Source organism: Callorhinus ursinus, unplaced genomic scaffold, assembly GCF_003265705.2.
Source record: "Callorhinus ursinus isolate GAN/ISIS: 27379988/994484 unplaced genomic scaffold, GSC_fseal_2.0 scaffold21, whole genome shotgun sequence".
NCBI classification, from domain to species: Eukaryota; Metazoa; Chordata; class Mammalia; order Carnivora; family Otariidae; genus Callorhinus; species Callorhinus ursinus.
In genome coordinates this window covers 17,609,182-17,623,673 of record NW_027397083.1, presented here as the reverse complement: position 1 = coordinate 17,623,673, position 14,492 = coordinate 17,609,182, and the positions used below count along the sequence as shown (strand labels likewise).

Sequence of the window (14,492 nt, the reverse complement as noted above, 5' to 3'; positions counted from 1 at the left end):
AGAGTGGCAACGTTTATAAAACATTGTAAATATACCTAATGGCACTGAATCGTACACTTAGTAATAATTTAAACAGTAAATTTTGTCACAAAAAAATTTTCCTTAAAAAAAAAAAAAAGAAAGGGCTCAAGACCTTGAGCCACCTAATAGGGTTGCTATAACTACTTCCATTAGGGAATCGTGACTGAACTACTGATAAGCTCTAAAATGAATATATTCCAATGCTCAGGCTCAGTGACAGAAAATGATCATCACATATGATAGTAATTCATTAATTCCATGTGAATTCATTTAGGAAATGTTAATAGAAAAAGGAAACATGATTTGCTTTATTTTTAAAACAGATTTAACCTCAGAATACCAGACTATAAATTTATTTTCAAATCTTTCATTAAGAAGAATGATAAAATTATACAGGTATATCTCAGAGATACAGTAGGTTCAGTTCCAAACCACCACAATAAAGCATGTATCACAATAAGGTGACTCAAATTAATGTTTTGATTTTCCAGGGCATATAAAAGTTACATTTACGCTATACTGTAGTCTACTCAGTGTGCTTATGTTTTAAAAATGTACATACCTTAACTTAAAAAAGGTTATTGCTAAAAAATGCTAACCATCATCTGAGCTTCTGGTGAGTTGTAATCTTTTTGCTGGTGAGGGTGCTGCCTCAGTGCTGTTTGCTGAAGGCTGAGTGGCTATGGCAATTTCTTTAAGTAACACAGTGAAGTCTGCCACATGGCTTGATTATTCCTTTCATGAATGATTTCTCTGTAGCATGCAATATCATTTGATGGCACTTTACCCAAAGTAGAACTTTGAAAATTAGAGTCAATCCTTTCAAACTCTGCCACTGCTTTATCAGCTAAGTTTGTGCAACTTTCTAAATCCTATTGTCATTTCAACAATCTTCACAGCATCTTTACCAAGAGTAGATTCTGTCTCAAGAAACCACTTTCTTTAGCTCATTCATAAGAAGCAACTCCTCATCCATTCATGTTTTATCATGACATTGACATTGCAGCAATTTGGTCAAGTCTTCAGGCTCCACTTCTAATTCTAGTTCTCTTGCTATTTCCACCACATCTGTAGTTACTTCCTCCGCTGAAGGTTTGAAACCCTTGAAGTCAACCATGAGCGTTGGAAACTTCTTCCAAACTCCTGTTAATGTGGACATTTTCACCTCTTCCCATGAATCAGGAATGTTCTTAATGGCGTCTAGAATGGTGAATCCTTTCCAGAAGGCTTTCAATTTACTTTGCCCAGATCCATCAGAAGAATCACTATTGCAGTTACAGCCTTATGAAATGTATTTCTTAAATAATAAGACTTGAAAGTTGAAACTACTCCTTGATCCATGGGCTGCAGAATGGATGCTGTGTTAGCAGGCATGAAAACATTAATCTCATTGCACATCTCCATAAGAGCTCTTGGGTGACCAGATATATTGTCAATGAGCAGTAACACTTTGAAAGGAATCTTTTTTTTTGTGGCAGTCTCAACTGTGAACCTAAAATATTCAATAAACTATGTTGTAAATAGATGTGCTGTCATCCAGGTTTGTTGTTCCCTTTACAGAGCACAGTAAAATAGATTTAACATAATTCTTAAGGGCCCTGGGATTTTCAGAATGGTAAATAAGCATTGGCTTCAAGTCACCAGCTGCATTAGCCCCTAAAAGCTTAGAAGCTTTGAAGCCAGACACTGACTTCTTCTACCTATGAAAGTCCTAGATGGTATTTTCTTTCAATAGAAGGCTATTTTGTCTATGTCTACATTGAAAATCTGTATTTTACCATGGCCACCACTGTTAATGATCTTAGCTAGATCTTCTGTAATACTTGCTGCTTCACCATGTACTTTTATGTTATCAAAACAGCTTCATTCTTCAAACCTCATGAACCAACCTCTGCTAGCTTCAAACTTTTCTTCTGACACTTCCTCATCTCCCTCAGCCTTCAGAGAACTGAAGAGAATTAGGGCTTTGCTCTGGAATAAACTTTGGTTTAAAAAATGTTAAAGTTATTTTAATCTTCTATCCAAACCACTAAAACTTTCTCCATGTCAGCAGTGAGGCTGTTTCACTTTTTTGTCATTCATGTGTTCACTGGAGTAGCCTTTTTAATTTCCAAGAATTTTCCTTTGCATTCACAATTTGGCTAACTCTTTTGGCACAAGAGGCCTTTCAGCATATCTCGGCTTTCAACATGCCTTCCTCACTAAGCTTAATCATATCTGGCTTTTTATTTAAAGTGAGAGATGTGGGACTCTTCCTTTCACTTGAACACTTACAGGCTACTGTCAGGTTATTAATTGGCCTAATTTCATGTCTCAGAGAATAGGGAGGCCCAAGGAGATGCAGAGAGATGGAAAATGACTGAGAACAGGCAAAACACACACCACATTTATTGGTTAAATTCACTGTCCTATATGGGCACAGTTTGTGGTGTCCCAAAACAATTACAATAGTAACATCAAAGATCACTGATTACAGATCCCCATAACAATAATAATGAAAAAGGTTAAAATATTGTGAGAACTACCAAAATGTGACACAGAAACATGAAGTAAGCAAATGCTGTTGGGACTTTCTCAATGCTGGACTGCCACAAACCTTCAATTTATAATAAATGCATTATCTGTGAAGTACAATAAAGCAAGGTAAAATAAAACAAGGTATGACTATAATACAAAATGACCTTTAACTTTTTTTTTAAACTTCCCATTTGGGGAATGAAAAAATATAAAAAGTAAAACTGTGACATTAAAATTCTAAAGATTTTTTTTTTTTTTTTTTTTAGAGAGAGGGGGAAAGGGGGGGTGGGGGGGTAAAGGGGGGGAGAGAGAAAATCTTAAGCAGGCTCCATACCCAGCTTGGAGCACAATACAGGCCTCAATCCCACAACCCCAAGATCATGATCTGAGCCGAAATCAAGAGTCGGACACTTAAGTGACTGAGCCACCCAGGTGCCCCAAGATTTTTTTTTCTTTAATCAACATCCATGTATTAACTTATAGTTGTGTAGACTACCAGCAGAGACAGTCTTGATTGGGTTCTCTGCTCAGGTTATCACAAAAAAAACAAAAATCAGGGTATCAGGCTGAGATCTTCTCTGGAGCCCCTAGGGAGGAATCCACTACCAACCTTTTCTAGGCTGGTGGCAGAATCCTGTTCTTTGCAGCTGAGAAATGGTCTAAAGTTCCCTCTTTGTATTTGCTGTCAACTGAGAGCATCTCTCATCTCCTTAAGGTGTTCTGCATTCCTTTCCCATGGTCCCTCCACCTTCAGACCCAGAATGTCACATTCTTCAAGTGTTTCGATTTTAACTTCCTCTTCTTTACCAGCTAGAGAATATTCTCTTTTTTTTTTCTTTTTTGTGAAAGGTATCATGATTAGCTCAGGCTCACATGGTCAGTCTCCCCATCTTTAGGTCAACTGTGCCATATATGACAACATAATTGGGGAAGTGATATCTAATCATGTTCACATGTTCCAGGGCTTAGGGTAGGTCATTGTTGGGAGGCCATATTCAATAAAATTCTAAAGATTTTTAAAAGCAAATTGTTTTAAATTATTAAAGATCTTGTTTCAGTGCTAGACAATCCTAAAAAAGTTCTTTAACCTTAACTGAAATTAAAATTTCCACGCTCCGGAGAAACAAAGGGTCTAATTTCCCTTTCACCAGATTAACATAGGTCTTAGGAAATTCGGACTCATTCATCTCTAGGTTAAATATGTTGAACTCACTATCCCAGTTGTTTCATACATTTTCTCACCATCCTGGTCACTCTGAATAGCAAGGGAAACAGGCTTCATTTCTTATGCTAATATCCATAAATTGAATAAATAAAAGGCTATCTTTAGGAGGATACTGAGTTTGGATCCAGGTGCAACTAGTAAATAAGAGCATGGATTTTTATCATCAACCAGCTTAGCTCTGCTGTGAATCCTTGTTCTAGCACTTATTAGCTATGTGACTATGATGACTAATTTTATGTGCCAACTTAACTAGGCCATGGGATACCAAGAAATTTGGTCAAACATTATTCTGGGTGTTCCTGTGAGGGTATTTATGGAATAGATTAACAGATCATTAGACCCAGTAGAGCAGATCGCCCTCCCTAATGTGAGTGTGCATCATCCAATCCATTGAAGGCCCAAATAGAATAAAAGGCTGATCCTCAGTCCAGTACAAAGGAGTGAAAAGCATCAACATACTAGACATTTTGAAGAATTTTTATAAGATAGGACATATGAAATCATAATGAGAGGTTAGGGTGGAAATGGCAGAGTTGAGTAGTTGTGAAAGAGGTGGTAAGGCCTACAAAATGTAAAATATTTACTATCTGGTCTCTGAAAAAGTATGCTGACCCCTGGCCAACCACACACAGAGGAGAACGTTTCAGGGAAGATAGAGCACTTTAATTCTTGTGACTCCAAAGGGGTTGTGGGCTGAATCAACAGTTATGGAGGATAACCTACTAAAAAAAGGTAAAAACTGCCTGAGAGGAACTTCGGCTCCAAGTATGGCGGCTGGAAACCTAAGAGAGGACCCTCCTTAACTGGCTGTTAGAGAAGGGCCTGGCCTATCTGCTTATCCACTCTAAGCAAAGCACACCAATAAGTAAATCATATCACCTACAAAACACTCTCCACCAGTATTCTTCCCATTTAGGGTAAAGATTTGCTAGGAAAAGAAAAGAGAAAAGCTACTCCAATAATCTATATTATTTAACCGGTCATATATCAACATGAATGGACAACCAAGGATCACCAAGATTTAAGGAAACCACAAGAATGAAAAAGAAGGCCCATGATGAAAAATAATATAAGCAACTCTAGAGAAAACAGAGGTAATTCGAAGAGGTTAGAAAAAAGAAAAAGAATTCTATTTAACATCTTTGGAGAAACTGCGTAAGATATCACACCTATAAAACAAGATGTATAAGAAAGAGGATTAAAAGAATAAAGAGTAGAGTTCAAAGAAATTTAAAATAGAAAGCTTGTCCACCACCACCACCTCCCCCCACATATAGAAAAACTTGAAAAATTGGAAAAGGCTGAAGAAATACAGAGTAATAACCCAGTGTGGGTAATGATCTCTCTAAAATAGTGCAGGAAAAGAGACTCCTCTCTCCCCTCCAAAACACACACACACACGGAAAAATAATGGAAAGGACCCAGACAATACAGAGTTGGAGAAAGAAAATATATATATTCCGAGACACATCTTTGATCTAGAGTAGAGATTGTCAAACTAGGGCCCATGAGCCAAATCCTGCCAGCACCATTTTAACAAATAAGGTTTTACTGTAACACAGAATGCTTATTTGTTTACATGCTGTCGAGGCTGCTTTTGTACTAACTACAACAGTGAAGTTAAATAGCTGCAACAGGGACCATATGTTCTGCAAAGCCTAAAATATTTACCATTTGGTCTTTTACAGAAAAAAATGTCAAATCTTGATCTAGAGCTACGCTGTCCAATAGAGTAGCAGCTGGCCAAATGCAGTGTTAAAATTTAAATAATAAAATTAAAAATTCAGTTCCTCAGTCATATCAGCCACACTGTAAGCACGCAATAGCCATATGTGTATAATGGTTATTGTGCTGGACGATGTAGATATACAACATTTCCATCAATACAAGACATTCTACTGGACAGGGCTTATTTGGAAATTACCACAACAGATTACTAGAACTGTATTTTAGTTATTGCTTCAAAAAGCACTGTAGTGCAAAACAAAAAATAGGTAAGAGAAACAGGAAGAAAGATAAAATTCAGAAAAAAACAAATTAGTAATGTTGGAAATGGAAATAATTACTGCATAAATCTAAGATGTCATTCTATGAAAATAGCTTTAAAATAGGTTTTTTAAAAATAATGCTTCAAAGGTATTCAGAGAAAAGAACTGAGAGAAAAATCCAAAGATATAGCATTACAAATGAGTAAATATCACAGATATGGAAGAGATTACAAACAAATTCAATGTAGGAAATGCAATTAATTAATGCTATCAAAATTAAAAAAATCATAAAGAGTGTTTCCTAAGAAAATATAACTTAAAGAAAGTAAGAATAATTATATGGAACAAGAATCATGAAGAAAAAGTTTTAAGAAGTAGTATAATAGGTGGCTCCAATTTAGTTCTGAGTTAACAAGGAAAATGTTTGCTCGGATTTTTAATTTTCACCTTATACTGCAAGAAACTTCACATCCAGTATATAAAGTATAAACATACTTCACATCCAGACTCTTAAACTAGAAAACAGCAGTCCAAAATAATATATTTCCCTCTCTTAACACTATTCACTGTACCAAGAATTATATATTTCTTTACAGGGGAGCTTCACTAGTCTGTGTGACACTCCCTGCAAAATCAGATGTAAGAAGCTTCAAATGGAATGGTTTTAAATATATGGCCTTTCCCTGGACTTCCATAATTATTCATACTGAAAATGAACTGATCACATCTCACTAGAAATGTCCATGATAATCAGAACACACAGGCTTAGATTAACACAACATCTTTATGCTTATGAGAGTCCTCAAGTTGACACACGAAAGGAACACCTGACACCAGTCAGTAGTTGTTCAATTCCTTCCTGGGGTTACACACAAAAATAAAGAATAGTCCCAGTTTAGGAGATATTCCAATACTGGGCCATTCTAGCTCTGGAATTTCTTTTTCTTTATCACTAAAAATTTTTAGTGTTCTAGTGTTTACCACTAAAAATGTCTTATAGATACATTTACTTAACAAATCTCCTTGAACCAAAACATATTTACCTTTTGACACATTTACCTTATTACACTGAAGACATGATTATACAATAGATTTTTAAATTTTAATTTTAAACTCCCCAGTTTTCTGTTTATATTTAAACATCCACTAAAATTAGGATGAACATAAGTACTCATGTGCCCTGGACAGTCCCAGATTATACCTGCTTTCCTGGCATCCAATGTAATTAGTTATTTCAGCATTCTTAAAATGTCCTAAAAAATTCATGGGTCAGTGAAGAAATCAAAACAAAAAACAGAAAATATTTTGAAATAAATGCTAATGAAAATATAAAATGTTAAAAATTGTAGGACGTAGCTAGAGCAGTGCTTAGAGAAATTATATCCTTAACTATAAAATAGTATATTAGAAAAAGAAGAAAATTAATGAATTAAGCTTTTATCACAAAGGGGAAAAAAACCAAAATCTCAGCCAATCAAAACTAGTGAGTGTAGAGGAAAAAAAAAAGAGCAGTAATTGACAAAATAAAAAAGTAAACATAAAAGAGAAAATTTTAAAGCCAAATGTAGGGTTTTTAGAAAAAGAATAAAAATGAAAAATCCCTAGCTAACCTAACAATGAAAAAAAAGGAAAAGAAACACAAATAATATCAGTAATTACAGTCATTAGAAAGGTAGTAAAAGCTGCTTTTAGTATAGTGAAAGTAAGCTCATAACAAACTCTCCCATAGATAACAACCATAAACTCAAGACAAAATACAAAAAACAATTATGTGAAGGCTCTACAGAATGAAGAGAAGTAAAGAGATTTTGCTGAAGAGTCAAACTTGTAAAAAAAAAAAATTACCAAAAGGTTTCTTATTTTTACTGATTTAGCTTGAGCACAGAGCAGTACAGGTAGTTAAAACAAAGAAACAAAAGTCATCCTTCTGAAGAACCTGAAAAATCACAAACTAAACAAAGGAATGGAGAGTCCAGAAAGTAATCTACCTAATCAGTGTCACTTTATTTATTGAAAGAGTTATGATTCCATATAGCAATGAAAGAATTGTTTTTTCAATAAATGGTGGTAGGTCAACAGGCTATCTATATAGGAAAAACAAATATACCTTTACCCCTGCCTCACAGCAATGGAAAAAAAAAATCAATTCTGGCAGAATGCAGATTCAAATATTTAAAAAGTAAACATCAGGGCTTTTAGAAGAAAACACTGAGATCATCTTTGGAATCTTAGAGTAGGCAAACTTAGCTATAAAGCAAAAAACTGATACATCAGAATATATTCTGACTAAACATGAAAAACTAAATATGAAAAGGTGGGGCGTGTCTAGCTGGCTCAGTTGGTGGAGCATGTGACTCTTGATCTTGGGGCTGTAAGTTTGAGCCCCATGATGAGTGTAGAGATTAAATTTTTAAAAAGAATATGAAAAGGCAAGTCACAGCCTAAGAAAAGATATTTGTAATATATTTATTCCCAAATGGACTTTTACCCAAAATATAAAAAGAACTCCTAAAAATCTAGAAAATCCAACAATCCAACTTTTAAAAAAATTAGCTAAGACACAGACTCCTCACATAAGAGGTTTATCTAAATGGCCAACAGCATATGAACAAGTATTTATGAGTACTTGTTCTCATTACTCGTTAATTACTCATTAAAAAGAGAGAATCTTTATCTTAACTCACTGATTAATGAGTAAAAATCACTCCAAATCCAAATGACAATGTCATACCACAACCCTTCAGAAAGGCTAAAGTAAGAAAAAAATATTAACTGTTGGTAAGGATGACAGGCAACTGAAATTCTCAAACATTCCTGGTAAGAGCGTAAATTGGTACAACCATGTTAGAAAGATATTTGGCCACCAATAGTAAACTAGCCAAATCCCTTTCAAAGCAGAATGAATAATGAATTGTGATATATTTACACAGTACTATAAAGCAATAAATAATCCACATCTGTACAAATTAGTACCAATCATTTCACAAATATAATGAGCAAAAGAAGTCAAACACAAGAGTAAACAGTGTATGGCTTCATCTACATAAAGTACAGAAACAGGTAAAGCAAATCAGGACTTTGGTTTCTCTCTGTGAGTGTACTAAAAGGAAGCAAAATGAGATTACATGGGGTCCAAGAACTCCCTCTGTACAGGCATGACCTTGACATTTATTCATTCAATCACGCTGCCAGAACACCATCAGACCCTACAGTAAGCCTTCACAATATCTCTGTTAATATGGTTCACCTGCATAGTCACAATGGTATACAGACCCTACATGTCAGAAGCCACTGAAAGACCAATTGGAGAGTGCCCATTTCAGTCATGAGATGCTGATTGCTTACCATGACCAACATGTTTTTTGGTATACCTTAAGTGGGTTGCTGCAGTCTTTCAATTATATTTGAAGACTTCTCAGAATACCAACTTGTTGGAACCATTATGAAAATTGTCCCACTATGTGGCAATAAGGGTGATATACATGTTGTCTATGGAATCCTCAGACTGGAATTTTATACAGCTAATTTCATATTAAAGCAGTTTTAGAGTTAAAATAAAATTGAGAGAAAGATACAGAAATTTCCCACATACTCCTGACTCCACAACCGTATAGCCCCCATTATCAATGTCACTCACCAGAACAACACATTTTTTACCAAGGATGAACCTACATTGATACATCATTATCACCCAAAGTCCACAGTTGACATTAGGATTCACTTTTGGTGCTGTATATTCTATGGGTTTGGACAAAAGTATAATGACATATCCATCATACAGAACACTTTCACTGCCCTAAAAACTCTCTGTGCTCTGCTTATTCATCTCTCCCCTCAACCACCTCTGGCAACCATTGATCTTTTTATTGTCTCCACAGTTTTGACTTTTCCTGAATTCCATAGAGGTGGAATCAATATGTAGCTCTTTCTAATTGATTTCTTTCACTTAGTAATTTGCATTTAAGGTTCCTCCATGTCTTTTCATAGTTTAATAGCTCATTTGTTTTTAGCACTGAATAATATTCCATTGTCTGCATATACCACACTTTATCCATTTGCTTACTGAGGGACATCTTGGTTGCTTCCAAGTTTTGGTAATTATGAATAAAGTTGCTATACACATCCATGTGCAAGTCTTTATGTGGATGTTTTCAATTTCTTTGGGTAAATGTATCAGAGCATGACTGCTGGAGGATAGGGTAAGAGCATGTTTAGCTTTGTCAGAAATCTCCAAACTGTCTTCCCAAATGGCTGTACCATTTTGTGTTTTCATCAGCAATGTACGAAAGTTTCTGTTCTTCCACATTCTCATCAGCTTTTGGTGTTGTCAGTGCTTCACTGGCCCCTCTAGTAGGTGTGCAGCAGTATCTCAATGTTGTTTAAATTTGCATTTCTCTGATGACATATGATGTGAAGCATCCTTTCATTTGCTTTTTGCCTTCTGTATGTCTTCTTTGATCAAATGTCTGTTAAGGTCTTTGGCCCATTTTTAAATCAGGCTATTTATTGTTGAGTTTTAAAGAGTTCTTTGTATATTCCGGATAACAATATTTTATCAGCTATAACATTTGCAAAAATTTTCTCCCAGTATGTGGCTTTTCTTCTCATTCTCTTGACATTGTCTCTCACAGAGCAAGCGTTTTTAATTTTAATAAAGTCAAGCTAATCAATTATTTCTTTCATGGATCACATCTTTGGTATTGTATCTAAAAAAGCATCAGATACCCAAGGTTCTCTAGGTTTTCTCCTATGTTATCTTCTAGGAGTTTTATAGTTTTGCATTTTATGTTTAGATACGTGGTCCACTAGAGTTAATTTCTGTGAAGGATGTAAAGTCTATGCCTAGATTCTTTCTCTTTTTTTTCTTTGCCATGTGTATGTTGTTCCAGCACCATTTGCTGAAAAGACTGTCTTTGCTTCATTGTGTTGTCTTTGCTCATTTGTCAAAGATCAGTAGATTATGTGAATCTATTTCTGGGTACTCTATTATGTTCCACTGATCTATTTGTCTATTCTTTTTCCAATACCACACTGTCTTAATTACTGTGGCTTTAAGTAAGTCTTGGAAGTCAGGTAGTTTCAATTCTCCAACTTTGTTCTTTTCCTTCAATATTGTGTTTGCTATTCTGGGTCTTTTGCCTCCCTCTCCATATAAACTTCAAAATCAGCTTGTCAATATTCATAAAATAGTTTCCTGGGATTTTGATTGGGATGGCATTTGAGTCTATAGATCAATTTGGGAAGACTGACATCTTGACACTGAGTCTCCTATCCATAAACATGGAATATCTTTCCATTTATTTAGTCTTTGATTATGTTCATTAGAATTTTGTATTTTGTAGTTTTCCTTACATAGATCTTGTACATATCTTTTTTTAGATTTATGCCTAAATATTTAATTTTTTGGATACTAATGTAAATGACATTGTGTTTTTAATTTCCAATTCCACTCATTCATTGTTGATATATAGGAGCTGGTTTTTTTCTTTTCTTTTTTTTTTTTGAGAGAGAGAAAGGGAGCAAGTGTGCACACGTGTGGGACAGGAAGGGCAAAGGGAGAGGGAAGAGAGAGAATCTTAAGCTCCATGCCAGACATGGAGCCTGACACAGGGCTCAATCTCACAATCCTGAGATCATGACCTGAGCCGAAATCAAGAGTCAGGCACTCAACAAGCTGAGCCACCCAGGTGCCCTGGAGCTGATTTCATCTTGATAGCAAGGAGAAATGGCTTTACTGAGAATGTGTAGGCTGAATTGAGATTTGAAAGTTAAGCAGAAGTTAACTAGTGGCCTTTTGGAGGAAGAGAACATGAGAGAATAAGTAAATGCTAGAGTGCAGAGAGGAAATTTACAGAGTGATGTGGCTAGAGAGGCAAACGGAGGGAACTACATGCAAGTGCTTAATAAGTATTGTTTTTATATTATCAGGCCTCTATTTTGACAGGATTAGGATGGCTCTTGAATGAAGAATATACTGCAGGTGAACTAAAATGAGGGCTATAGTCTCAGAATGGATTAGAAAGCTCTTAAGAAGTAAACTCCATAGGTCTTGGTAATGTAACGGAAATGGAAGAATGATGCTTGAGAGAGGACCTGAGGGTAGTGAGGTTCCTTGTCTTAGGCAACTAATTCTGGAAAACGGTCCTATCATTCACTGAGATACAAAACACAAGAGGAAGTTCAGTCTGCGGCATTGAGTTTGAAGCCCCTCTAAGAATTTCAAGAAACTGGTAAATATGTGAATTTATAATTCTGGAGGACAGAGAAGTGACCTGGACTATACATGTTCGTCATTGATATATAAATGGTAACTGAGGTAATCGGACCAGATAAAAGTAAGGATATGGACTAAAAAGAGAAAATGGTCTTAAGGACTCCACGATTTAATGGCAGAAAGGAGAGAAAAAAGCTTATTTTCATTTATACTGTTTAGCCATTGAATTGTCCCCCCAGCCTTTCAAATACTGATCCTTCTCCTGTGCTACCATTGACATTCCTTCTATCTCATTTAGGTCCTTTTCTTTAACAATTGTCTAGAATTATTTTCCAGTGCCTTGTTTTCTCTCTTTAACAACAAAACTCCTCCCTTAAATGTTTGTCATCTCCCTCTATCCCCCTTCATAGCAAAGCTTTCTAAAATGTAAAGTGGTCTATTTTTATGGAATATTCAACTTCACTTGCCATTCAATTCTAAATACAATTATTTGACTTTTCAGTTTACTACTCCATCAAATATTCCTTTAACAAAGCCTGCAAAACAGTATTACTAAATAAAATAAACACTTTCCAATTCTTATTTTACTTTCTTTTTCTCTGCCCAGGTTTTAAATGTTATGTTCCCCAAAGTTTATTCTTGGTCCTTCTTTCTTCTCATTTTAAAGTATACATTTCCTTGGTGAGTTTATCCATCCCTTGGGGTAAACTCCCATCATGTACTAATTAATTTCAAATCTGTATGTTTCATCTACAGATCCCTCTCTCACATAGCCCAGTACTATTGGACATCTCTACTTGGATGCTCCTAGGGTACCTCCAATTAAACATATTCAAAACAGGGGCACCTGGGTGGCTCAGTCGGTAAGCGACTGCCTTCGGCTCAGGTCATGATCTCAGGGTCCTGGGATGGAGCCCCGCACTGGGCTCCCTGCTTTGCAGAAAGCCTGCTTCTCCCTCTCCCACTCCCCCTGCTTGTGTTCCCTCTCTCACTGTCAAATAAATAAAATCTTAAAAAAAAAAACATATTCAAAAACAGATTCCAAAAACTCATTTTATCATCTCCCATTCCCTAAAATAACCAACACCATAACTACAAAATTCTGTTTTCCTTTATTCTTTATCCTCTGCCATCCACAAACCTGCTCAGAAATTTGTTAGTCATCTCTGATTCCTCCTGTCAACTTTCCTTGGTCACATCAGTTCTACTCCTCATAGTAATCTCTTAATTCATTCCATGCTTTTTATCCCAACCACAGTCAGCCAATCCATTCTCTTCTGGTAAACTCTTAGCCAAAACCTAACAATCAAATATGATCGTTATGTTGTTGCTTTACTTAAAAATTTTCAATAATTTCCCATTTCCTATTATTTTTACAAAAAAACAAGAGCCACAGCCTTAAAAAAAAAATCAGTTAGACCTTTGTCTAACTTCTCCAGTCTCTTCTTAGCACTATGTGTAAATCATGAGAACTACTTGCACAGAAGCAGTGAGAGCAGATTTGAAGGAATAGTCTCCCCGTTCTCTGTAATGGCTTCCATGGTCTCTTATGCCCTCATCTTTTACACTTCCTTCATCACACAGGTTAAACGTCCCCCTCAGGAGAAGCTTCCCAAGGCTTCTCTCCTTTCTCTCAGTCCAAGTTAGGTATTCTGCATGTCCTCCATAGCACTTATAATATACTTTATTATCCTATTTACCCACCTACCTCCCCCAACTATGAACTCAAGGAAAAAAGAGACTAAGTATCCTTTCTCCTATAACCTGAATGCTTAGCATACTCCCTGGGATTTAGTATGTGCTCAGTAAATAATTGTCAATTATTAATTGTTTTTAATCATTATTAACACCACACCTAAACATACCCTTTCCACAAATACCTCATTTATTCCAATGTTTTATATTCAACTCTACATACTTGTAAATCCAAGTATTTGGCATTATTTGCTTTGAAGGCAAAAGTTTTGTCTTTGTAAAAAAATTAAGACAGATTAAATAAATTTATTCTATGATAATGTTATACGAAAGATACATCATTTCAAGAATGCCTTGTGCATATATGGCATGCTTTCTGAATTATAAAGTTGAAAAAAAATTCTTCAGTTCTAGTAATACCATAAACAAAGCATCATACCACCACTTTTAGAAAACTAAAGGACAAAGTAAATGGAGAGGAAACAAGGGAATATGTAGTAAAGAAGCCTATAAAATTTCATTACTATTTCAAATTTTTCCAAGCAGCAAAAATATCCAAGAAGTTTCCATTTGAAGTTAGATTGTTTTGTCCCTTTTTGTTTTGATCTTCTCAGCACTTATACACTGCAGGAAAAAATTAGCACATACTGTCCAATGTGTTCACTTTAAGCGCTATGCTGTTTTCTATGTGTTAATCTTATCTCCCCCAAATGAGAACATTTTTTACTTTATAGGCCTAAAGTGACACATTAGGTCTAAGCAGACAGTAAGCACTCAACAGCTATTTATTGAATAATTTAGATTACAAATTTATACTGAGGAATGGTTCTAA

General features: G+C 35.4%; 1 protein-coding gene across 11 annotated transcripts in view; it reads right to left on the bottom strand.

Moving 5' to 3' along the window:
- The window catches only part of IMMP1L (inner mitochondrial membrane peptidase subunit 1), a 74,465-nt gene that overhangs the window by 58,748 nt on the left and 1,225 nt on the right, over positions 1 to 14,492 (bottom strand). The window lies entirely within an intron of this gene.